At 41.4% G+C, this 27,231-nt stretch overlaps 1 protein-coding gene across 5 annotated transcripts in view; it reads left to right on the top strand.

The window, feature by feature from the left end:
* The window catches only part of LOC139759050 (uncharacterized), a 176,247-nt gene that overhangs the window by 13,202 nt on the left and 135,814 nt on the right, over positions 1-27,231 (top strand). The gene's annotated exons all lie outside the window — the stretch shown is intronic.

Raw genomic sequence — 27,231 nt, 5'->3', positions numbered from 1 at the left:
CATGTGTGCGAGGTAGCGCTAGGAAAAGGTAACAAAGGCCCCATTCGTTCACACTCAGTATCCAGCTGTCATGCAATAATGCCCGAAACCACAGCTCCCTTTCCACATCCAGGCCCCACACAACTTCCCATGTTTTACCCCAGACGCTTCACATGCCCTGATTCAATCCACTGACAGCATGTCAACCCCAGTATACCACATCGATCCAATTCACTCTATTCCTTGCCCGCCTTTCACCCTCCTGCATGTTCAGGCCCCGATCACACAAAATCTTTTTCACTCCATCTTTCCACCTCCAATTAGGTCTCCCACTTCTCCTCGTTCCCTCCACCTCCGACACATATATCCTCTTGGTCAATCTTTCCTCACTCATTCTCTCCATGTGCCCAAACCATTTCAAAACACCCTCTTCTGCTCTCTCAACCATGCTCTATTTATTTCCACACATCTCTCTTACCCTTACATTACTTACTCGATCAAACCACCTCACACCACACATTGTCCTCAAACATCTCATTTCCAGCACATCCATCCTCCTGCGCACAACTCTATTCATAGCCCATGCCTCGCAACCATACAACATTGTTGGAACCACTATTCCTTCAAACATACCCATTTTTGCTTTCCGAGATAATGTTCTCGACTTCCACACATTCTTCAAGGCTCCCAGGATTTTCACCCCCTCCCCCACCCTATGATTGACTTCCGCTTCCATGGTTCCCTCCGCTGCCAGATCCACTCCCAGATATCTAAAACACTTTACTTTGTCCAGTTTTTCTCCATTTAAACTTACCTCCGAATTGACTTGACCCTCAACTCTACTGTACCTAATAACCTTGCTCTTATTCAAATTTATTCTTAACTTTCTACTTTCACACACTTTACCAAACTCAGTCACCAGCTTCTGCAGTTTCTCACATGAATCAGCCACCTGCACTGTATCATCAGCGAACAACAACTGACTCTCTTCCCAAGCTCTCTCATCCCCAAGAGACTTCATACTTGCCCCTCTTTCCAAAACTCTTGCATTCACCTCCCTAACAACCCCATCCATAAACAAATTAAACAACCATGGAGACATCACACACCCCTGCCGCAAACCTACATTCACTGAGAACCAACCACTTTCCTCTCTTCGTACACGTACACATGCCTTACATCCTCGATAAAAACTTTTCACTGCTTCTAACAACTTGCCTCCCACACCATATATTCTTAATACCTTCCACAGAGCATCTCTATCAACTCTATCATATGCCTTCTCCAGATCCATAAATGCTACATACAAATCCATTTGCTTTTCTAAGTATTTCTCACATACATTCTTCAAAGCAAACACCTGATCCACACATCCTCTACCACTTCTGAAACCACAGTGCTCTTCCCCAATCTGATGCTCTGTACATGCCTTCACCCTCTCAATCAATACCCTCCCATATGATTTACCAGGAATACTCCACAAACTTATACCTCTGTAATTTGAGCACTCACTCTTATCCCCTTTGCCTTTGTACAATGGCACTATGCACGCATTTCTCCAATCCTCAGGCACCTCACCATGAGTCATACATACATTAAATAACCTTACCAACCAGTCAACAATACAGTCACCCCCTTTTTTAATAAATTCCACTGCAGTACCATCCAAACCTGCTGCCTTGCCGGCTTTCATCTTCCTCAAAGCTTTTACTACCTCTTCTCTGTTTACCAAATCATTTTCGCTAACCCTCTCACTTTGCACACCACCTCGACCAAGACACCCTATATCTGCCACTCTATCATCAAACACATTCAACAAACCTTCAAAATACTCACTCCATCTCCTTCTCACATCACCACTACTTGCTATCACCTCCCCATTAGCGCCCTTCACTGAAGTTCCCATTTGCTCCCTTGTCTTACGCACTTTATTTACCTCCTTCCAGAACATCTTTTTATTCTCCCTAAAATTTAATGATACTCTCTCACCGCAACTCTCATTGGCCCTCTTTTTCACCTCTTGCACCTTTCTCTTGACCTCCTGTCTCTTTCTTTTATACATCTCCCACTCAATTGCATTTTTTTCCCTGCAAAAATCGTCCAAATGCCTCTCTCTTCTCTTTCACTAATAATCTTACTTCTTCATCCCACCACTGACTACCCTTTCTAATCAACCCATCTCCCACGCTTCTCATGCCACAAGCATCTTTTGCGCAATCCATCACTGATTCCCTAAATACATCCCATTCCTCCCCCACTCCCCTTACTTCCATTGTTCTCACCTTTTTCCATTCTGTACTCAGTCTCTCCTGGTACTTCCTCACACAAGTCTCCTTCCCAAGCTCACTTACTCTCACCACCCTCTTCACCCCAACATTCACTCTTCTTTTCTGAAAACCCCTACAAATCTTCACCTTAGCCTCCACAAGATAATGATCAGACATCCCTCCAGTTGCACCTCTCAGCATATTTACATCCAAACGTCTCTCGCGCGCCTGTCAATTAACACGTAATCCAATAACGCTCTCTGGCCATCTCTCCTACTTACATATGTATACTTATGTATATCTCGCTTTTTAAACCAGGTATTCCCAATCACCAGTCCTTTTTCAGCACATAAATCTACAAGCTCTTCACCATTTCCATTTACTACACTGAACACCCCATGTATACCAATTATTCCGTCAACTGCCACATTACTCACCTTTGCATTCAAATAACCCATCACTATAACCCGGTCGCGTGCATCAAAACCCTTAACACACTCATTCAGCTGCTCCCAAAACACTAGCCTCTCATGATCTTTCTTCTCATGCCCAGGTGCATATGCACCAATAATCACCCATCTCTCTCCATCAACTTTCAGTTTTACCCATATTAATCGAGAATTTACTTTCTTACATTCTATCACATACTCCCAGAACTCCTGTTTCAGGAGTACTGCTACTCCTTCCCTTGCTCTTGTCCTCTCACTAACCCCTGACTTTACTCCCAAGACATTCCCAAACAACTCTTCCCCTTTACCCTTGAGCTTCGTTTCACTCAGAGCCAAAACAACCAGGTTCCTTTCCTCAAACATACTAGCTATCTCTCCTTTTTTCACATCTTGGTTACATCCACACACATTTAGACACCCCAATCTGAGTCTGTGAGGAGGATGAGCACTCCCCACGTAACTCCTTCTGTTTCCCATTTTTTAGAAAGTTAGAAATACAAGGAGGGGAGGATTTCTGGCCCCCCGCTCCCGTCCCCTCTAGTTGCCTTCCATGATTATTGTTGCATATGCATCTGGGCATGAGAAAAAATATAAATATAAATATAAATATAGATGGAAATGGTGAAGAGCTTGTAGATTTATGTGCTGAAAAAGGACTGGTGATTGGGAATACCTGGTTTAAAAAGCGAGATATACATAAGTATACGTATGTAAGTAGGAGAGATGGCAAGAGAGCATTATTGGATTATGTGTTAATTGACAGGCGCACGAAAGAGAGACTTTTGGATGTTAATGTGCTGAGAGGTGCAACTGGAGGGATGTCTGATCATTATCTTGTGGAGGCGAAGGTGAAGATTTGTATGGGTTTTCAGAAAAGAAGAGTGAATGTTGGGGTGAAGAGGGTGGTGAGAGTAAGTGAGCTTGGGAAGGAGACTTGTGTGAGGAAGTACCAAGAGAGACTGAGCACAGAATGGAAAAAGGTGAGAACAATGGAAGTAAGGGGAGTGGGGGAGGAATGGGATGTATTTAGGGAATCAGTGATGGATTGCACAAAAGATGCTTGTGGCATGAGAAGAGTGGGAGGTGGGTTGATTAGAAAGGGTAGTGACTGGTGGGATGAAGAAGTAAGATTATTAGTGAAAGAGAAGAGAGAGGCATTTGGACGATTTTGCAGGGAAAAAATGCAATTGAGTGGGAGATGTATAAAAGAAAGAGACAGGAGGTCAAGAGAAAGGTGCAAGAGGTGAAAAAGAGGGCAAATGAGAGTTGGGGTGAGAGAGTATCATTAAATTTTAGGGAGAATAAAAAGATGTTCTGGAAGGAGGTAAATAAAGTGCGTAAGACAAGGGAGCAAATGGGAACTTCAGTCAAGTGTGCAAATGGGGAGGTGATAACAAGTAGTGGTGATGTGAGAAGGAGATGGAGTGAGTATTTTGAAGGTTTGTTGAATGTGTTTGATGATAGAGTGGCAGATATAGGGTGTTTTGGTCGAGGTGGTGTGCAAAGTGAGAGGGTTAGGGAAAATGATTTGGTAAACAGAGAAGAGGTAGTAAAAGCTTTGCTGAAGATGAAAGCCGACAAGGCAGCAGGTTTGGATGGTATTGCAGTGGAATTTATTAAAAAAGGGGGTGACTGTATTATTGACTGGTTGGTAAGGTTATTTAATGTTTGTATGACTCATGGTGAGGTACCTGAGGATTGGCGGAATGCGTGCATAGTGCCATTGTACAAAGGCAAAGGGGATAAGAGTGAGTGCTCAAATTACAGAGGTATGAGTTTGTTGAGTATTCCTGGTAAATTATATGGGAGGGTATTGATTAAGAGGGTGAAGGCATGTGCAGAGCATCAGATTGGGGAAGAGCAGTGTGGTTTCAGAAGTGGTAGAGGATGTGTGGATCAGGTGTTTGCTGTGAAGAATGTATGTGAGAAATACTTAGAAAAGCAAATGGATTTGTATGTAGCATTTATGGATCTGGAGAAGGCATATGATGGAGATGATAGAGATGCTCTGTGGAAGGTATTAAGAATATATGGTGTGGGAGGCAAGTTGTTAGAAGCAGTGAAAAGTTTTCATCGAGGATGTAAGGCATGTGTACGTGTAGGAAGAGAGGAAAGTGATTGGTTCTCAGTGAATGTAGGTTTGCGGCAGGGGTGTGTGATGTCTCCATGGTTGTTTAATTTGTTTTTCGATGGGGTTGTTAGGGAGGTAAATGCAAGAGTTTTGGAAAGAGGGGCAAGTATAAAGTCTGTTGGAGATGAGAGAGCTTGGGAAGTGAGTCAGTTGTTGTTCGCTGATGATACAGCGCTGGTGGCTGATTCATGTGAGAAACTGCAGAAGCTGGTGACTGAGTTTGGTAAAGTGTGTGAAAGTTAAGAGTAAATGTGAATAAGAGCAAGGTTATTAGGTATAGTAGGGTTGAGGGTCAAGTCAATTCAGAGGTAAGTTTGAATGGAGCAAAACTGGAGGAAGTAAAGTGTTTTAGATATCTGGGAGTGGATCTGGCAGTGGATGGAACCATGGAAGCGGAAGTGGATCATAGGGTGGGGGAGGGGGCGAAAATCCTGGGAGCCTTGAAGAATGTGTGGAAGTCGAGAACATTATCTCGGAAAGCAAAAATGGGTATGTTTCAAGGAATAGTGGTTCCAACAGTGTTGTATGGTTGCGAGGTGTGGGCTATGGATAGAGTTGTGCGCAGGAGGATGGATGTGCTGGAAATGAGATGTTTGAGGACAATGTGTGGTGTGAGGTGGTTTGATCGAGTAAGTAATGTAAGTGTTAAAAAGATGTGTGGAAATAAAAAGAGCGTGGTTGAGAGAGCAGAAGAAGGTGTTTTGAAATGGTTTGGGCACATGGAGAGAATGAGTGAGGAAAGATTGACCAAGAGGATATATGTGTCCCAACAGACTGCATACTTGCCCCTCTTTCCAAAACTCTTGCATTCACCTCCCTAACAACCCCATCCATAAAGAAATTAAACAACCATGGAGACATCACATACCCCTGCCACAAACCTACATTCACTGAGAACCAATCACTGTCCCCTCTTCCTACACGTACACATGCCTTACATCCTTGATAAAAACTTTTCACTGCTTCTAACAACTTGCCTCCCATACCATATATTCTTAGTACCTTCCACAGAGCATCTCTATCAACTCTATCATATGCCTTCTCCAGATCCATAAATGTTACATACAAATCCATTTGCTTTTCTAAGTATTTCTCACATACATTCTTCAAAGCAAACATCTGATCCACACATCCTCTACCACATGTGAAACCACACACACACACACACACACACACATATATATAAGAGTAAATGTGAAAAAGAGCAAGGTTATTAGGTACAGTAGGGTTGAGGGTCAAGTCAATTGGGAGGTGAGTTTGAATGGAGAAAAACTGGAGGAAGTGAAGTGTTTTAGATATCTGGGAGTGGATCTGGCAGCGGATGGAACCATGGAAGCGGAAGTGGATCATAGGGTGGGGGAGGGGGCGAAAATTCTGGGGGCCTTGAAGAATGTGTGGAAGTCGAGAACATTATCTCGGAAAGCAAAAATGGGTATGTTTGAAGGAATAGTGGTTCCAACAATGTTGTATGGTTGCGAGGCGTGGGCTATGGATAGAGTTGTGCGCAGGAGGATGGATGTGCTGGAAATGAGATGTTTGAGGACAATGTGTGGTGTGAGGTGGTTTGATCGAGTGAGTAACGTAAGGGTAAGAGAGATGTGTGGAAATAAAAGGAGCGTGGTTGAGAGAGCAGAAGAGGGTGTTTTGAAGTGGTTTGGGCACATGGAGAGAATGAGTGAGGAAAGATTGACCAAGAGGATATATGTGTCGGAGGTGGAGGGAACGAGGAGAAGAGGGAGACCAAATTGGAGGTGGAAAGATGGAGTGAAAAAGATTTTGTGTGATCGGGGCCTGAACATGCAGGAGAGTGAAAGGAGGGCAAGGAATAGAGTGAATTGGAGCGATGTGGTATACCGGGGTTGACATGCTGTCAGTGGATTGAATCAGGGCATGTGAAGTGTCTGGGGTAAACCATGGAAAGCTGTGTAGGTATGTATATTTGCGTGTGTGGACATATGTATATACATGTGTATGGGGGGGGGGTTGGGCCATTTCTTTCGTCTGTTTCCTTGCGCTACCTCGCAAACGCGGGAGACATCGACAAAGTATAATAAAAAAAAAATGATATATATATATATATATATATATATATATATTTTTTTTTTTGCTGTCTCCCTCGTTTGCGAGGTAGCACAAGGAAACAGACGAAAGAAATGGCCCAACCCACCTCCATACACATGTATGTACATACACGTCCCCACACACAAATATACACACCCCTACATCTCAATGTACACATATATATACACACGCAGACATATACATATATACACATGCTCACCATTCACACTGTCTGCCTTTATTCATTCCCATCGCCACCTCGCCACACATGGAATAACATTCTCCTCCCCCTTCATGTGTGCGAGGTAGCGCTAGGAAAAGACAACAAAGGCCCCATTCGTTCACACTCAGTCTCTAGCTGTCATGCAATAATGCCCGAAACCACAGCTCCATTTCCATATTCAGGCCCCACAGAACTTTCCGTGGTTTACCCTACAAGCTTCACATGCCCTGATTCAATCCATTGACAGCACATCGACCCCAGTATACCAAATCGATCCAATTCCCTCTATTCCTTGCCCGCCTTTCACCCTCCTGCATGTTCAGGCCCCGATCACTCAAAATCTTTTTCACTCCAATTTGGTCTCCCACTTCTCGTTCCCTCCACCTCCGACACATATATCCTCTTGGTCAATCTTTCCTCACTCATTCTCTCCGTGTGCCCAAACCATTTCAAAACACCCTCTTCTGCTCTCTCAACCACGCTCTTTTTATATCCACACCTCTCTCTTACCCTTACATTACTTACTCGATCAAACCACCTCACACCAAACATTGTCCTCAAACATCTTATTTCCAGCACATCCATCCTTCTGCGCACAACTCTATCCATAGCCCACGCCTCGCAACCATACAACATTGTTGGAACCACTATTCCTTCAAACATACCCATTTTTGCTTTCCGAGATAATGTTCTCAACTTCCAAACATTCTTCAAGGCTCCCAGGATTTTCGCCCCCTTCCCCACCCTATGATTCACTTCTGCTTCCATGGTTCCATCCGCTGCCAGATCCACTCCTAGATATCTAAACCACTTTACTTCCTCCAGTTTTTCACCATTCAAACTTACCTCTGAATTGACTTGACCCTCAACCCTACTGTACCTAATAACCTTGCACTTATTCACATTTACTCTTAACTTTCTTCTTTCACACACTTTACCAAACTCAGTCACCAACTTCTGCAGTTTCTCATATGAATCAGCCACCAGCGCTGTATCATCAGCGAACAACAACTGACTCACTTCCCAAGCTCTCTCATCCACAACAGACTTCATACTTGCCCCTCTTTCCAAAACTCTTGCATTCACCTCCCTAACAACCCCATCCATAAACAAATTAAACAACCATGGAGACATCACACACCCCTGCTGCAAACCTACATTCACTGAGAACCAATCACTTTCCTCTCTTCCTACACATACACATGCCTTACATCCTCGATAAAAACTTTTCACTGCTTCTAACAACTTGTCTCCCACACCATATATTCTTAATACCTTCCAAAGAGCATCTCTATCAACTCTATCATATGCCTTCTCCAGATCCATAAATGCTACATACAAATCCATTTGCTTTTCTAAGTATTTCTCACATACATTCTTCGAAGCAAACACCTGATCCACACATCCTCTACCACTTCTGAAACCACACTGCTCTTTCCCAATCTGATGCTCTGTACATGCCTTCACCCTCTCAATCAATACCCTCCCATATAATTTACCAGGAATACTCAACAAACTTATACCTCTGTAATTTGAGCACTCACTCTTATCGCCTTTGCCTTTGTACAATGGCACTATGCACGCATTCCGCCAGTCCTCAGGCACCTCACCATGAGTCATACATACATTAAATAACCTTACCAACCAGTCAACAATGCAGTCACCCCCTTTTTTAATAGATTCCACCGCAATTCCATCCAAACCTGCTGCCTTGCCGGCTTTCATCTTCCGCAAAGCTTTTACTACCTCTTCTCTGTTTACCAAATCATTTTCCCTAACCCTCTCACTTTGCACACCACCTCGACCAAAACACCCTATATCTGCCACTCTATCATCAAACACATTCAACAAACCTTCAAAATACTCACTCCATCTCCTTCTCACATCACCACTACTTTACCGTCCTTCCAGAATATCTTTTTATTCTCCATAAAATTTAATGATACTCTCTCACCCCAACTCTCATTTGCCCTCTTTTTCACCTCTTGCACCTTTCTCTTGACCTCCTGTCTCTTTCTTATATACATCTACCACTCAATTGCATTTTTTCCCTGCAAAAATCGTCCAAATGCCTCTCTCTTCTCTTTCACTAATAATCTTACTTCTTCATCCCACCACTCACTACCCTTTCTAATCAACCCTCCTCCCACGCTTCTCATGCCACAAGCATCTTTTGCACAATCCATCACTAATTCCCTAAATACATCCCATTTCTTCCCCGCTCCCCTTACTTCCATTGTTCTCACCTTTTTCCATTCTGTACTCAGTCTCTCCTGGTACTTCCTCACACAAGTCTCCTTCCCAAGCTCACTTACTCTCACCACCCTCTTCACCCCAACATTCACTCTTCTTGTCTAAAAACCCATACAAATCTTCACCTTAGCCTCCACAAGATAATGATCAGACATCCCTCCAGTTGCACCTCTCAGCACATTAACATCCAAAAGTCTCTCTTTCGCGCGCCTGTCAATTAACACGTAATCCAATAACACTCTCTGGCCATCTCTCCTACTTACATATGTATACTTATGTATATCTCTCTTATTAAACCAGGTATTCCCAATCACCAGTCCTTTTTCAGCGCATAAATCTACAAGCTCTTCACCATTTCCATTTACAACACTGAAGACCCCATGTATACCAATTATTCCCTCAACTGCCACATTACTCACCTTTGCATTCAAATCACCCATCACTATAACCCGGTCGCGTGCATCAAAACCACAAACACACTCATTCAGCTGCTCCCAAAACACTTGCCTCTCATGATCTTTCTTCTCATGCCCAGGTGCATATGCACCAATAATCACCCATCTCACTCCATCAACTTTCAGTTTTACCCATATTAATCGAGAATTTACTTTCTTACATTCTATCACATACTCCCAGAACTCCTGTTTCAGGAGTACTGCTACTCCTTCCCTTGCTCTTGTCCTCTCACTAACCCCTGACTGTACTCCCAAGACATTCCCAAACCACTTTTCCCCTTTACCCTTGAGCTTCGTTTCACACAGAGCCAAAACATCCAGGTTCCTTTCCTCAAACATACTACCTATCTCTCCTTTTTTCACGTCTTGGTTACATCCACACACATTTAGACACCCCAATCTGAGTCTGTGAGGAGGATGAGCACTCCCCACGTGACTCCTTCTGTTTCCCATATTTTTTAGAAAGTTAAAATAAAAGGAGGGGAGGATTTCTGGCCCCCCGCTCCCGTCCCCTCTAGTTGCCTTGTACGACACGTGAGGAATGCGTGGGAAGTATTCTTTCACCCCTATCCCCAGAGATAATATATATATATATATATATATATATATATATATATATATATATATATATATATATATATATATATATATATATTATATTTTATTATACTTTGTCGTTGTCTCCCGCGTTTGCGAGGTAGCGCAAGGAAACAGACGAAAGAAATGGCCCAACCCCCCCCATACACATGTATATACATACGTCCACACACGCAAATATATATACCTACACAGCTTTCCATGGTTTACCCCAGACGCTTCACATGCCCTGCTTCAATCCACTGACAGCACGTCAACCCCGGTATACCACATCGCTCCAATTCACTCTATTCCTTGCCCTCCTTTCACCCTCCTGCATGTTCAGGCCCCGATCACACAAAATCTTTTTCACTCCATCTTTCCACCTCCAATTTGGTCTCCCTCTTCTCCTTGTTCCCTCCACCTCCGACACATATATCCTCTTGGTCAATCTTTCCTCACTCATCCTCTCCATGTGCCCAAACCACTTCAAAACACCCTCTTCTGCTCTCTCAACCACGCTCTTTTTATTTTCACACATCTCTCTTACCCTTATGTTACTTACTCGATCAAAACACCTCACACCACACATTGTCCTCAAACATCTTATTTCCAGCACATCCATCCTTCTGCGCACAACTCTATCCATAGCCCACGCATCGCAACCATACAACATTGTTGGAACCACTATTCCTTCAAACATACCCATTTTTGCTTTCCGAGATAATGTTCTCGACTTCCACACATTCTTCAAGGCTCCCAGGATTTTCGCCCCCTCCCCCACCCTATGATCCACTTCCGCTTCCATGGTTCCATCCGCTGCCAGATCCACTCCCAGATATCTAAAACACTTTACTTCCTCCAGTTTTGCTCCATTCAAACTTACCTCCCAATTGACTTGACCCTCAACCCTACTGTACCTAATAACCTTGCTCTTATTCACATTTACTCTTAACTTACACGTACACATGCCTTACATCCTCGATAAAAACTTTTCACTGCTTCTAACAACTTGCCTCCCACACCATATATTCTTAATACCTTCCACAGAGCATCTCTATCAACTCTATCATATGCCTTCTCCAGATCCATAAATGCTACATACAAATCCATTTGCTTTTCTAAGTATTTCTCACATACATTCTTCAAAGCAAACACCTGATCCACACATCCTCTACCACTTCTGAAACCACACTGCTCTTCCCCAATCTGATGCTCTGTACATGCCTTCACCCTGTCAATCAATACCCTCCCATATAATTTACCAGGAATACTCAAGAAACTTATACCTCTGTAATTTGAGCACTCACTCTTATCCCCTTTGCCTTTGTACGATGGCACTATGCACGCATTCCGCCAATCCTCAGGCACCTCACCATGAGTCATACATACATTAAATAACCTTACCAACCAATCAATAATACAGTCACCCCCTTTTTTAATAAATTCCACTGCAATACCATCCAAACCTGTTGCCTTGCCGGCTTTCATCTTCCGCAAAGCTTTTACTCTTCTCTGTTTACCAAATCATTTTCGCTAACCCTCTCACTTTGCACACCACCTCCACCAAAACACCCTATATCTGCCACTCTATCATCAAACACATTCAATAAACCTTCAAAATACTCACTCCATCTCCTTCTCACATCACCACTACTTGTTATCACCTCCCCATTTGCGCCCTTCACTGAAGTTCCCATTTGCTCCCTTGTCTTACGCAATTTATTTACCTCCTTCCAGAATATCTTTTTATTCTCCCTAGAATTTAATGATACTCTCTCACCCCAACTCTCATTTGCCCTCTTTTTCACCTCTTGCACCTTTCTCTTGACCCCCTGTCTCTTTCTTTTATACATCTCCCACTCAATTGCATTTTTTCCCTGCAAAAATCGTCCAAATGCCTCTCTTCGCTTTCTCTAATAATCGTACTTCTTCATCCCACCACTCACTACCCTTTCTAATCAACCCACCTCCCACTCTTCTCATGCCACAAGCATCTTTTGCGCACTCCATCACTGATTCCCTAAATACATCCCATTCCTCCCCCACTCCCCTTACTTCCATTGTTCTCACCTTTTTCCATTCTGTACTCAGTCTCTCCTGGTACTTCCTCACACAGGTCTCCTTCCCAAGCTCACTTACTCTCACCACCCTCTTCACCCCAACATTCACTCTTCTTTTCTGAAAACCTATACAAATCTTCACCTTAGCCTCCACAAGATAATGATCAGACATCCCTCCAGTTGCACCTCTCAGCACATTAACATCCAAAAGTCTCTCTTTCGCGTGCCTGTCAATTAACACGTAATCCAATAACGCTCTCTGGCCATCTCTCCTACTTACGTACGTATACTTATGTATATCTCGCTTTTTAAACCAGGTATTCCCAATCACCAGTCCTTTTTCAGCACATAAATCTACAAGCTCTTCACCATTTCCATTTACAACACTGAACACCCCATGTATACCAATTATTCCCTCAACTGCCACATTATTCACCTTTGCATTCAAATCACCCATCACTATAACCGGTCTCGTGCATCAAAACCACTAACACTAATATATATAATATATATATATCTATATATAGTCGAAGGCTCAGACTGGGGTGTCTAAATGTGTGTGGATGCAACCAAGATGTGATAAAAGGAGAGGTAGGTAGTATGTTTGGGGAAAGGAACCTGGATGTTTTGGCTCTGAGTGAAACGAAGCTCAAGGGTAAAGGGGAAGAGTGGTTTGGGAATGTCTTGGGAATAAAGTCAGGGGTTAGTGAGAGGACAAGAGCAAGGGAAGGAGTAGCAATACTCCTGAAACAGGAGTTGTGGGAGTATGTGATAGAATGTAGGAAAGTAAATTCTCGATTAATATGGGTAAAACTGAAAGTTGATGGAGAGAGATGGGTAATTATTGGTGCATATGCACCTGGGCATGAGAAGAAAGATCATGAGAGGCAAGTGTTTTGGGAGCAGCTGAATGAGTGTGTTAGTGGTTTTGATGCACGACACCGGGTTATAGTGATGGGCGATTTGAATGCAAAGGTGAATAATGTGGCAGTTGAGGGAATAATTGGTATACATGGGGTGTTCAGTGTTGTAAATGGAAATGGTGAAGAGCTTGTAGATTTATGTGCTGAAAAAGGACTGGTGATTGGGAATACCTGGTTTAAAAAGCGAGATATACATAAGTATACGTACGTAAGTAGGAGAGATGGCCAGAGAGCGTTATTGGATTACGTGTTAATTGACAGGCACGCGAAAGAGAGACTTTTGGATGTTAATGTGCTGAGAGGTGCAACTGGAGGGATGTCTGATCATTATCTTGTGGAGGCTAAGGTGAAGATTTGTATAGGTTTTCAGAAAAGAAGAGTGAATGTTGGGGTGAAGAGGGTGGTGAGAGTAAGTGAGCTTGGGAAGGAGACTTGTGTGAGGAAGTACCAGGAGAGACTGAGTACAGAATGGAAAAAGGTGAGAACAATGGAAGTAAGGGGAGTGGGGGAGGAATGGGATGTATTTAGGGAATCAGTGATGGAGTGCGCAAAAGATGCTTGTGGCATGAGAAGCGTGGGAGGTGGGTTGATTAGAAAGGGTAGTGAGTGGTGGGATGAAGAAGTAAGATTATTAGTGAAAGAGAAGAGAGAGGCATTTGGACGATTTTTGCAGGGAAAAAATGCAATTGAGTGGGAGATGTATAAAAGAAAGAGACAGGAGGTCAAGAGAAAGGTGCAAGAGGTGAAAAAGAGGGCAAATGAGAGTTGCGGTGAGAGAGTATCTTTAAATTTTAGGGAGAATAAAAAGATGTTCTGGAAGGAGGTAAATAAAGTGCGTAAGACAAGGGAGCAAATGGGAACTTCAGTGAAGGGCGCTAATGGGGAGGTGATAACAAGTAGTGGTGATGTGAGGAGGTGGAGTGAGTATTTTGAGGGTTTGTTGAATGTGTTTGATGATAGAGTGGCAGATATAGGATGTCTTGGTCGAGGTGGTGTGCAAAGTGAGAGGGTTAGGGAAAATGATTTGGTAAACAGAGAAGAGGTAGTAAAAGCTTTGCGGAAGATGAAAGCTGGCAAGGCAGCAGGTTTGGATGGTATTGCAGTGGAATCTATTAAAAAAGGGGGTGACTGTATTGTTGACTGGTTGGTAAGGTTATTTAATGTATGTATGACTCATGGTGAGGTGCCTGAGGATTGGCGGAACGCGTGCATAGTGCCATTGTACAAAGGCAAAGGGGATAAGAGTGAGTGGTCAAATTACAGAGGTATAAGTTTGTTGAGTATTCCTGGTAAATTATATGGGAGGGTATTGATTGATAGGGTGAAGGCATGTACAGAGCATCAGATGGGGAAGAGCAGTGTGGTTTCAGAAGTGGTAGAGGATGTGTGGATCAGGTGTTTGCTTTGAAGAATGTATGTGAGAAATACTTAGAAAAGCAAATGGATTTGTATGTAGCATTTATGGATCTGGAGAAGGCATATGATAGAGTTGATAGAGATGCTCTGTGGAAGGTATTAAGAATATATGGTGTGGGAGGCAAGTTGTTAGAAGCAGTGAAAAGTTTTTATCGAGGATGTAAGGCATGTGTAACTGTGGGAAGAGAGGAAAGTGATTGGTTCTCAGTGAATGTAGGTTTGCAGCAGGGGTGTGTGATGTCTCCATGGTTGTTTACTTTGTTTATGGATGGGGTTGTTAAGGAGGTGAATGCAAGAGTTTTGGAAAGAGGGGCAAGTATGAAGTCTGTTGTGGATGAGAGAGCTTGGGAAGTGAGTCAGTTGTTGTTTGCTGATGATACAGCACTGGTGGCTGATTCATGTGAGAAACTGCAGAAGCTGGTGACTGAGTTTGGTAAAGCATGTGAAAGAAGAAAGTTAAGAGTAAATGTGAATAAGAGCAAGGTTATTAGGTATAGTAGGGTTGAGGGTCAAGTCAATTGGGAGGTAAGTTTGAATGGAGAAAAACTTTAGGAAGTAAAGTGTTTTAGATATCTGGGAGTGGATCTGGCAGCGGATGGAACCATGGAAGCGGAAGTGAATCATAGGGTGGGTGAGGGGGCGAAAATCCTGGGAGCCTTGAAGAATGTGTGGAAGTCGAGAACATTATCTCGGAAAGCAAAAATGGGTATGTTTGAAGGAATAGTGGTTCCAACAATGTTGTATGGTTGCGAGGCATGGGCTATGGATAGAGTTGTGCGCAGGAGGGTGGATGTGCTGGAAATGAGATGTTTGAGGACAATGTGTGGTGTAAGGTGGTTTGATCGAGTAAGTAATGTAAGGGTAAGAGAGATGTGTGGAAATAAAAAGAGCGTGGTTGAGAGGGCAGAAGAGGGTGTTTTGAAATGGTTTGGGCACATGGAGAGAATGAGTGAGGAAAGATTGACCAAGAGGATATATGTGTCGGAGGTGGAGGGAACGAGAAGTGGGAGACCAAATTGGAGGTGGAAAGATGGAGTGAAAAAGATTTTGTGTGATCAGGGCCTGAACATGCAGGAGGGTGAAAGGAGGGCAAGGAATAGACTGAATTGGATCGATGTGGTATACCGGGGTTGACGTGCTGTCAGTGGATTGAATCAGGGCATGTGAAGCGTCTGGGGTAAACCATGGAAAGTTGTGTGGGGCCTGGATGTGGAAAGGGAGCTGTGGTTTCGGGCATTATTGCGTGGCAGCTAGAGACTGAGTGTGAACGAATGGGGCCTTTGTTGTCTTTTCATAGTGCTACCTCGCACACACGAGGGGGGGAGGGGGAAGGTATTCCATGTGTGGCGAGGTGGCGATGGGAGTGAATGGGGGCAGACAGTGTGAATTGTGTGCATGGTATATATGTATGTGTCTGTGTATGTATATATATGTGTACATTGAGATGTATAGGTATGTATATATGCGTGTGTGGATGTGTGTATGTATACATTGTGTATGGGGGTGGGTTGGGCCATTTCTTTCGTCTGTTTCCTTGCGCTACCTCGAAAACGCAGGAGACAGCGACAAAGCAAAATAAATGAATAAATATATATTTATTTTTTTATTTTGCTTTGTCGCTGTCTCCCGCGTTTGCGAGGTAGCGCAAGGAAACAGACGAAAGAAATGGCCCAACCCACCCCCATACACAAACGTATACACACACACGTCCACACGTCAACCCCGGTATACCACACCGATCCAATTCACTCTATTCCTTGCCCTCCTTTCACCCTCCTGCATGTTCAGCCCCCGATCACACAAAATCTTTTTCACTCCATCTTTCCACCTCCAATTTGGTCTCCCACTGCTCCTCGTTCCCTCCACCTCCGACACATATATCCTCTTGGTCAATCTTTCCTCACTCATTCTCTCCATGTGCCCAAACCATTTCAAAACACCCTCTTCTGCTCTCTCAACCACGCTCTTTTTATTTCCACACATCTCTCTTACCCTTACATTACTTATTCGATCAAACCACCTCACACCACACATTGTCCTCAAACATCTCATTTCCAGCACATCCACCCTCCTGCGCACAACTCTATCCATAGCCCACGCCTTGCAACCATACAACATTGTTGGAACCACTATTCCTTCAAACATACCCATTTTTGCTTTCCGAGATAATTTTCTCGACTTCCACACATTCTTTAAGGCTCCCAGGATTTTCGCCCCCTCCCCCACCCTATGATTCACTTCCGCTTCCATGGTTCCATCCGCTGCCAAATCCACTCCCAGATATCTAAAACACTTTACTTCCTCCAGTTTTTCTCCATTCAAACTTACCTCCCAACTGACATGACCCTCAACCCTACTGTATCTAATAACCTTGCTCTTATTCACATTTACTCATAACTTTCTTCTTTCACACAGTTTACCACACTCAGTCACCAGCTTCTGCAGTTTCTCACATGAATCAGCCACCAGCGCTGTATCATCAGCGAACAACAACTGACTCACTTCCCAAGCTCTCTCATCCACAACAGACTTCATACTTGCCCCTCTTTCCAGAACTCTTGCATTCACCTCCCTAACAACCCCATCCATAAACAAATTAAACAACCATGGAGACATCACACACCCCTGCCGCAAACCTACATTCACTGAGAACCAATCACTTTCCTCTCTTCCTACACGTACACATGCCTTACATCCTCGATAAAAACTTTTCACTGCTTCTAACAACTTGCCTCCCACACCATATATTCTTAATACCTTCCACAGAGCATCTCTTATCAACTCTATCATATGCCTTCTCCAGATCCATAAATGCTACATACAAATCCATATATATATATATATATATATATATATATATATATATATATATATATATATATATATATATATATATGTGTATATATATGTATATATATATGTATATATATATATATATATATATATATATATATATATATATATATATATATATATATATATATATCTTTCTTTCTTTTCTTTTAAACTATTTGCCATTTCCCGCGTTAGCGAGGTAGCATTAAGAACAGAGGACTGGGCCTTTGAGGGAATACCCTCACCTGGCCCAATTCGCTGTTCCTTCTTTTGGAAAATTAAAAAAAAAAAAACGAGAGGGGAGGATTTCCAGCCCCCCGCTCCCTCCCCTTTTAGTCGCCTTCTACGACACGCAGGGAATACGTGGGAAGTATTCTTAATCCCCTATCCCCAGGGATATATATATATATATATATATATATATATATATATATATGGAATATATATATATATATATATATATATATATATATATATATATATATATATACATATATGTTTGAGGACAATGTGTGGTGTGAGGTGGTTTGATCGAGTGAGTAACGTAAGGGTAAGAGAGATGTGTGGAAATAAAAAGAGCGTGGTTGAGAGAGCAGAAGAGGGTGTTTTGAAGTGGTTTGGGCACATGGAGAGAATGAGTGAGGAAAGATTGACCAAGAGGATATATGTGTCGGAGGTGGAGGGAACGAGGAGAAGAGGGAGACCAAATTGGAGGTGTAAAGATGGAGTGAAAAAGATTTTGTGTGATCGGGGCCTGAACATGCAGGAGGGTGAAAGGAGGGCAAGGAATAGAGTGAATTGGAGCGATGTGGTATACCGGGGTTGACGTGCTGTCAGTGGATTGAATCAAGGCATGTGAAGCGTCTGGGGTAAACCATGGAAAGCTGTGTAGGTATGTATATTTGCGTGTGTGGACGTATGTATATACATGTGTATGGGGGGGGGGTTGGGCCATTTCTTTCATCTGTTTCCTTGCGCTACCTCGCAAACGCGGGAGACAGCGACAAAGTATAATAAAAAAAAAAAAAATATATGTGTACATTGAGATGTATAGGTATGTATATTTGCGTGTGTGGACGTGTGTGTGTATACATTGTGTATGGGGGTGGGTTGGGCCATTTCTTTCGTCTGTTTCCTTGCGCTACCTCGCAAACGCGGGAGACAGCGACAAAGCAAAATGAATATATAAATATAAATATATATATATACATATATATATATATATATATATATATATATACATGATATAATATAAGGAAGATGGAAAGAGCATTTAGAAGAGCTGATGAATGTGGGACAATGTGAGGCGGCAGTTGTTACATGCATGGGTATGGAGGATGGAAGGAAAAGGATAGAAGTGGATGGATGTATAGCAAGAAGGAAGTAAAAAGGACAATAATAGGTTTGTAGGCAGGAAAATCGCCTGCAGTAGATGAGATTATGGCTGAAGTATGGCGGAGAACATATGTGTAATTTGAAGTGGAATTTAGCATGGAAATAGAAGGTTTTGCCTGAGAATTGAGTTGAAAGCTATCATTGTTTCTTTATTCAAAGGAAATGGTGCTAAGGATGTATGTAGCAATTACAGGGGAATAAGGCTGTTAAGTATCCCAAGAAAAGTATATGCCAGATTGTTGATTGATAGAGTGATGGAAGTGACTGAATGCAGAATAAGTGAGGAGTGAAGAGGGTTTTAGGAAAGCTAGGAGATATGTGGATCAGATTTTTGTGGTGCAAATGACTATTGAAAAGTATCTAGAAAAGGGTAAGACCTCAATGCAGCTTGTATGGACCTGGAGAAAGTATATGAGTCAAGTTGAATGCTTTATGGGATGTGTTAAAGATAAATGTGGTAAGGGAACAGCTGTTGGATTGGTGTGAAAACCTTCTATATAGTAGCAAATGCATGTGTAAGAGTGGATGGAAAATTTAGTATGCATGTGAGGCAGGGCTGTGTGATGTCACTATGGCTTTTTAACATATATGTGGATGGAGTAATAAGAGAGGTGAGAGCAAAACAAGGGAAAGTGGGTACAGAGATGGAGTGTGGTAGTGAGGTAAGATGGCTAGTGACAAGCCTGTTTGTGGATGATATTTTGTTTGCTGAGAGTGGAGTTGCAGAAGGTTGTAAGTGTGCTTTATGTTGTGTGTAAGTGTAGGTAATTGAAGGAAAATGTGAGTGAATGTAATGTAATGGTGTTTGAAAGGAAACAGAATGAAAGTATAGATTTTTCAAAATCCTATAGTGAAAGAAGAAAGTGTACTAAACTGTTATAGATATGGGGGGGGGGAGAAAAACTGGAAAATGTGAACGAATTAGAGTATTTAGGAGCTACCTTCCACAAGTTTGGTGATATGGAATGAGAGATAAGGAAGAGAGCAGTACAAGGTAGAAGAGCCAAAGGTTCCTGTAATAATTTAATGAGGGATAGAGTTGTAAATATGGAATTGAATAAGGGATTAAGAGACAACATAGTACTCCCAATCCTGACCTATGCAGCCAAAACATGGACATGAAATGAGTCCCAGAGGACAAGAATCCAAACTGTGGATATGAGCTATTTGAGAGGAGCATGTGCTCTGACTCGGTGGAATGAAGAAAGAACTGAGGGCGATGTATGAGATTTGGGACAGCAGGAAATGCAAAGGGAATGAATTGTTGAGTGGTAGAGTGGCGAAACGTAATACTCTGAGGTGGTTTGGGCACGTGAAAAGAATGCAAATGAGGAGTTTACAAGGAAAGTGTATGATGGTATGATTGAAAAGGATGGTTTGAAAAGATCACCTGTGACATGGGGGGGAAATAGAGTGGAAGAGTACTGGAGGGAGAGAAATGGTGGAAGAATGCCTGGAATGGTGGATGTAAGGGAGGCGTGTAAGAACCTTTTGTGTGCAAGTCGGGGTCTACACCAATCAAATCCCATCAGGTTAGCGCTCCCAACAACCACGCAAAAGGTCATAGGTTAGAATCCTGGCTGTTGGAGGGTATTATGTGTTCCATGAAAAAGCACGTTCATGTGCACTGTATTTTTGTACTTTCATTTTTATGATACTTGACTGCTGCTTTCTGCACCAGCTAGGTAGCACCAGGAAACAGACGAAGAAAGACCTTCCCACCCATATACACACATACATATATACATGCTCATACACATACATATGCAACATACATATGCATACACATACACAGCCATATACATATATAGAAACGTACATATACTCGCTTGCCTTCATCCATTCCCAGCGCCACCTCGCCCCACAGGAAACAGCATCACCATTCCCTGCATCAGCAAGGTAGTGTCAGGAAAACATACAAAAAAGGGCACATTTGTTCACACTCAGTCTCTAGCTGTCATGTGTAAAGCACCAAAACCACAACTCCCCCTCCAGGCCCCACAGACCTTTTTATGGTTTACCCCAGACATTTCACTTGCCTTGGTTCAGTCCAATGACAGCACGTCGACCCCAGTATACTACATCATTCCAATTCACTCTATTCCTTGCATACCTCTCCCCCTTCTGCATATTCAGGCCTCGATTACTCAAAATCTTTTTCATTCCATCCTTCTACCTCTAATTTGGTTTCCTGCTTCTCCTTGTTCCCTTCAGCTCTGACACATATATCCTCTTTGTCTACCTTTCCTGGGAGGCAGCAATTGTATGTGGGGAAGAAGAGAATGTATATGTAATTTTTTTCTTTCATGCATTTTGTCCTGTTTCCTGTGGGGCTGGGTGGTGTCAGGAAGTATGAATGTTTACATGAGTATATATGTGTGTGTGTGTGTGTGTGTATGAGTGGATGGGCCTTTCCCTGTCAGCTTACTAATGCTACCTCACTAATGCATGAAATAGTGGTCAAGTATGAAAAGAATCCTCTTGTAACTTAAATATATGAGAATTTTTTCTTAAACATAACAGAAGTGTACACTTTTCAGAAGTGTATTAGAACATGAAGTTGTTCATGTTTTAGGTATATAATATGAAGAAAGTGCAAGTGTGTAAGCATATAGAATTTGAAGAAATTAGAAATGAAGAATTAATTGTACTCTTGAATCTCTATTATGGGAATATTGCCATAATATTACATTGATATTCAAAATGCTGGCATAATTTTGTGGTATTTTTATCACTGATTTATGCAATTTTTTTCAGTTATGTTTGTAATGTAGTTGTTACTGTACTGCTAATAAGAAAATACATTTTTGTGACAAATTTGTACGTGTTTTACTTTTTAAAAACTTAAAAAGTACAAGTCCTGTTCCATAATTCAAATCTTTTCACAGTTTTATGAGTGCATATTTTATCAGGCCTGTTATTACCTATTTGAGTTGAAAGTCTTATAAGAAAAATTTTAATGCTTAGTAGAACACTTGCAGATGTGGGATTTAGTTTATAGTAAGCCTTCCAAATCTCTTTTAAGTCACTTTTCAATAAAAGTATTTCTTTTGTTTATCATAGTGTTGCTAAGGTAGTTCAACAGTGCATGATTATTTTTACTTGTATTGGTGAAAATCAGTACTTATGTTGTTTGGCACAGCAAAGTTAACTTCAGAATATCACTGAGTTTGTTTTGCAGTGGTAGTAAATAAGACTAAGGTAGTACTATGTGGAAGTTCATTTTTATCCTGTGATGACAAACAAGGTGTTAGCAGGGAAGGCCGTGATGATCGGGGAAAATATGGGGCGGGGTGAATTAAACGTAAATGTGGATGAAATATTCATAGAAATCAACAGAACCTATGAAAGCCTAACCTAACTTCCCAAGCAGCCAAGATTTCCTTTATTTTCATTCGTGCATTTGAAAAATACCAAAGGTAATATTATTTGCTGCATCTTGCCACATGGTAAAGAATGTTTGCTGGAACAGATTTATGTGCTGGAATGTGTTTTTGTGTGCACACACATGTGTAAATACAGTAGGCTAGTGTGTGTGTGTGTGTGTGTGTGTGTGTGTGTGTGTGCATAAATAGCAGTAAAGACATAGTACATAAGGATAAGAGAAGGTTGCATGAGTGTAAACTCTCTCCCTGCAACATACATTTAATAATCATGAGACTAAAGCAATCACACATTTTTCTGAATAACACCAAAAGTAAGTTAAATTTTGGCAGCTAGGATAAGTTTGGAGAAGTTTTCTTAGATTCTGTTGAATTTTAGACAAGTTTGCCTAAGTTTTACATAAAATAAACCTCACATTTTGCTTTATCTGGATAGCCTTTCCCACTGTTTGCTTATTATTGTAGTATAGAACAGAAATGCTCCATCTCACACTCATCCAATTGTAATGTATTCTACGCTAGTGCATTACCATAGCATGACAAAGTAATTGGTATTCTAACTTAGTTTAGGGTACCTATAAGTACATATTTACTGAAAACCATATTTTAGGAATGTTTTAGGAATGAGAACACTTGTAGATATGCTGGTTTTGATTTGAGATAAATTTTCCAACTCCTGTGTAGTCGTCAAATACATTTATTAGATAAACATTAACCAAACAAATAAGCCTTAAGAAGCAACACTACAAATTTGACACATACCATATTGAAACTTTCAACGAGAACATGTGACACCTTAGGGTATATTGGGTGAATTTAGAACTGCACATAATTAGGTTTCGAAATGGTAGCATGATTTTGTATAGCTTGAACTGTCTTAAGATTTTGAAGACAATGCAGTAAGTTTGAAATAACATTTAAAATTCTGCAGTCTTCTCTCTAATCACCTTTTATAAGGCAAAATCTGTCCGTGATATCCTTTCCCATCCTACTAAAATTTGGTCATCTCTGATAAACTTTTAAGACTACCTTCTGCAACCCTTGATATAAATAAAGCTTTCAACTGGGTATGGCATTGGGTTATCACCTCTAAGCTACCCATATTTGGCTTTCCTTCACTTTGATTCCTCATATCCAGCATCATCTCTCCAATCTGTCTCTGTAAATGTTGACGGATAAGCTTTTGCCTCTCGTCACCAAGAGGATTGTCCCTCAGGTAACTGTTCTATCTTCTACAAACTTCCTTCTTATCAATAATTTCATATGCTTACAACTCAACTCTGCTTTCTTCCACTGCCTTCAAATTTGCTCCATCTTATCTTGCTTGATCTTGTCACAACATCCAGTGTAGACTCAGACTTGAACAGGAATTTTCTCTTGGGCCAGATGAAACCTGTTAGGTTGTATGCCTCCAAAATCCAGTTTCTGCCAGTCACCCTTTAAAAAACCTGTGGCAACTTTCCCATCTCTCTTGATGGGTCTGTAATCCCACCACTGAAGACAGTAAACTTTCTTGGTATCTCTGTAACATCTAACCTTTCATAGAATCCCCACACCACACAAATAGCAAAGTCTGCTTTCAGAAACTAGATTACTATTTAGGTAATGTAAATTCTTTTCTTATGAACAGTTGCTCTGATTTATATAAAAGATTGATCTTTTCTTGTATGCATATGGAGTACTGCCAGTCACTCTTTAAAAAACCTGTGGCAACTTTCCCATCTCTCTTGATGGGTCTGTAATCCCACCACTGAAGACAGTAAACTTTCTTGGTATCTCTGTAACATCTAACCTTTCATAGAATCCCCACACCACACAAATAGCAAAGTCTGCTTTCAGAAACTAGATTACTATTTAGGTAATGTAAATTCTTTTCTTATGAACAGTTGCTCTGATTTATACAAAAGATTGATCTTTTCTTGTATGCATATGGAGTACTGCTCTTACATTTAGGGAGGTTCTAGTTCTTTGTACAAGAAAAAGTCAAGGCCAAAGCAGTATACCAGCTCTCTCAGTCTGACCTCATAACTTGACCCACTTTCTCATGCTTGGTGTTGGTTCTTCTCTTATAGTTTCATAGTTTCTACCATTTACTCCACATCTTTCCAGTCGACAATTACCTGCCTCTTTTTAAAAGGCCAATTTACTACCTCATCCAGAATTTTTAAAGATTTGTCCTCTTCTTACTTCTCCTTCTAAATTATTTTCATACTCATTGCAGTTGAGGCCTAGCGTGAGTGTACTACGGTCGGATTGAACCTCCTACATAAAAAGAGAATAGTCAGGATATTTTGCATAATATACTGCTTGAACATAGTTTACATTGTAGACATTTTATAGAAATTTAAAAAAAAAAAAAAAAGCATTTTTCTGAAAACTGCATTTAAACAAGACTTTAGGTGAAACCAATTTTGGCATGAATTACAGTATGATGACATATAGTCATGAAAGTCTTCACTACTAAGAGAGGAAAGCCAAGCTATTATGCACTTATTAGCAACTGCTTAATGATTTCTATGAGATGTACCCATCTCCTCATCTTCATTCCTTATATTTCTAAACTTTGATCCTGAATTTAGTTTAGTAGCTGATTAGCACCAGTTAGTAGATGCTTAACCTTAGTATGATTATCCTGATGTGGGTGCAATGTTGTATGGAATGATCAACATGTAGATTTCGTACCTCTTTTGGTCAGAGCTCCACATCCTAAGGTCTGCTACATTATCCATTGTTAACATTTCCTAAAATTTGGATTTAGTAAAATGGTATTTAACACAGTACCCAGCTGCTTTTATCATTATGGTAGTGCATTTGAACATGTTCTGATATGCCACAACTGTGGCCAAACAGACTTGATATTTAGATGCGTTAAGGGCATCATCAATTTCTTTTTTTCCTTATTTAGATAAGTGTTCTGCTGTAACTTGGAACAATACATGCAAGTACTAATGAATGTAAAGATTCAAGAATTTACTCTCAAAACATCACCTGTATTGTTTGTTGGTAAACAAATTCATATATCTATATCTCTGACACCTGTTCCAACTGGAATTCCCTCAAGGGGGCCGCCACAGCAATAGTCTCCATAACTAAAGACTTCCAGCACTACTTCTTAGTCTTTTATCTGTCAATTAGGCTTAATTAATCCAGTCATCAGAAGAATAGTGGAGAAGCATTTTTCTTTAAGCCAATGCTTTAATAGTCACTGTTTATGCATGCAAAACTGTATTTGTAATGTGTTCTGAGGGTTGTCTGAAAATTCTGCTGAAAAAAAAGCTTTATTTATTAGTTGAATCATAACCACATCACACAATACCAAAACTCCTCTTACTTGGCCAACACACATGCCAGTCTCACAAAAGTCACTGTCATGTAAGGTGCTTAACTAAGATCCAGTTGGAATTAAGCTTTTGTGTTAAGTCTGCCAACTCTTTGAGTAAATTTAGTGTTTTCTATTATGATGTGGACATAGTGACTATTATAACTTCCGACAAACGAAATTATAATAAATGAGCAATAACGGTCATGGTATAAACAGATCTATCAATATTCATTGCAAACCAAAATTTGGTTTTTCATTGTTTTAATAAGATAGTAATGAATGATTTGATTGAGTAAATAATGAAAGGGTAAGAGAGATGTGTGGTAATAAAAAAAGTGTGGTTGAGAGAGCAGAAGAGGGTGTATTGAAATAGTTTGGTCGCATGGAGAGAAAGAGTGAGGAAAGATTGACAAAGAGGACATATGTGCCGGAGGTGGAGGGAACGAGGAGTGGGCAACCAAATTGGAGGTGGAAGGATGAAGTGAAAAAGATTTTGAGTGATCGGGGCCTGTACATGCAGGAGGGTGAAAGGTGTGCAAGGAATAGAGTGAATTGGAACAATGTGGTATACCAGTGTCGACGTGCTGTCAGTGGAAAGTTTTGTGGGGCCTAGATGTGGAAAGGGAGCTGTGGTTTCGGTGCATTACACATGACAGCTAGAGACTGAGCATGAACGAATGTGGCCTTTGTTGATTTTTTCTAGTGATACCTCGCACGCATGCACGTGGGGGGGTGCCATTTCACGTGTGGCGGGATGGCAACAGGAATGGATGAGAGCAGCAAGTATGAATAGGTACATGTGTATGTATGTATATTTCTGTGTATGTATATGTATGTATACATTGATATGTTTTATTTTTTTTTTTTATTATACTTTGTCGCTGTCTCCCGCGTTTGCGAGGTAGCGCAAGGAAACAGACGAAAGAAATGGCCCAACCCCCCCCCATACACATGTATATACATACGTCCACTCACGCAAATATACATACCTACACAGCTTTCCATGGTTTACCCCAGACGCTTCACATGCCTTGATTCAATCCACTGACAGCACGTCAACCCCGGTATACCACATCGCTCCAATTCACTCTATTCCTTGCCCTCCTTTCACCCTCCTGCATGTTCAGGCCCCGATCACACAAAATCTTTTTCACTCCATCTTTCCACCTCCAATTTGGTCTCCCTCTTCTCCTCGTTCCCTCCACCTCCGACACATATATCCTCTTGGTCAATCTTTCCTCACTCATTCTCTCCATGTGCCCAAACCACTTCAAAACACCCTCTTCTGCTCTCTCAACCACGCTCTTTTTATTTCCACACATCTCTCTTATCCTTACGTTACTCACTCGATCAAACCACCTCACACCACACATTGTCCTCAAACATCTCATTTCCAGCACATCCATCCTCCTGCGCACAACTCTATCCATAGCCCACGCCTCGCAACCATACAACATTGTTGGAACCACTATTCCTTCAAACATACCCATTTTTGCTTTC

The sequence above is a fragment of the Panulirus ornatus genome, chromosome 32 (genome assembly GCF_036320965.1).
Source record: "Panulirus ornatus isolate Po-2019 chromosome 32, ASM3632096v1, whole genome shotgun sequence".
NCBI lineage: Eukaryota > Metazoa > Arthropoda > Malacostraca > Decapoda > Palinuridae > Panulirus > Panulirus ornatus.
The sequence above is the reverse complement of the archived record's forward strand: the minus strand, read 5'-3'. Positions and strand labels throughout refer to the sequence as shown.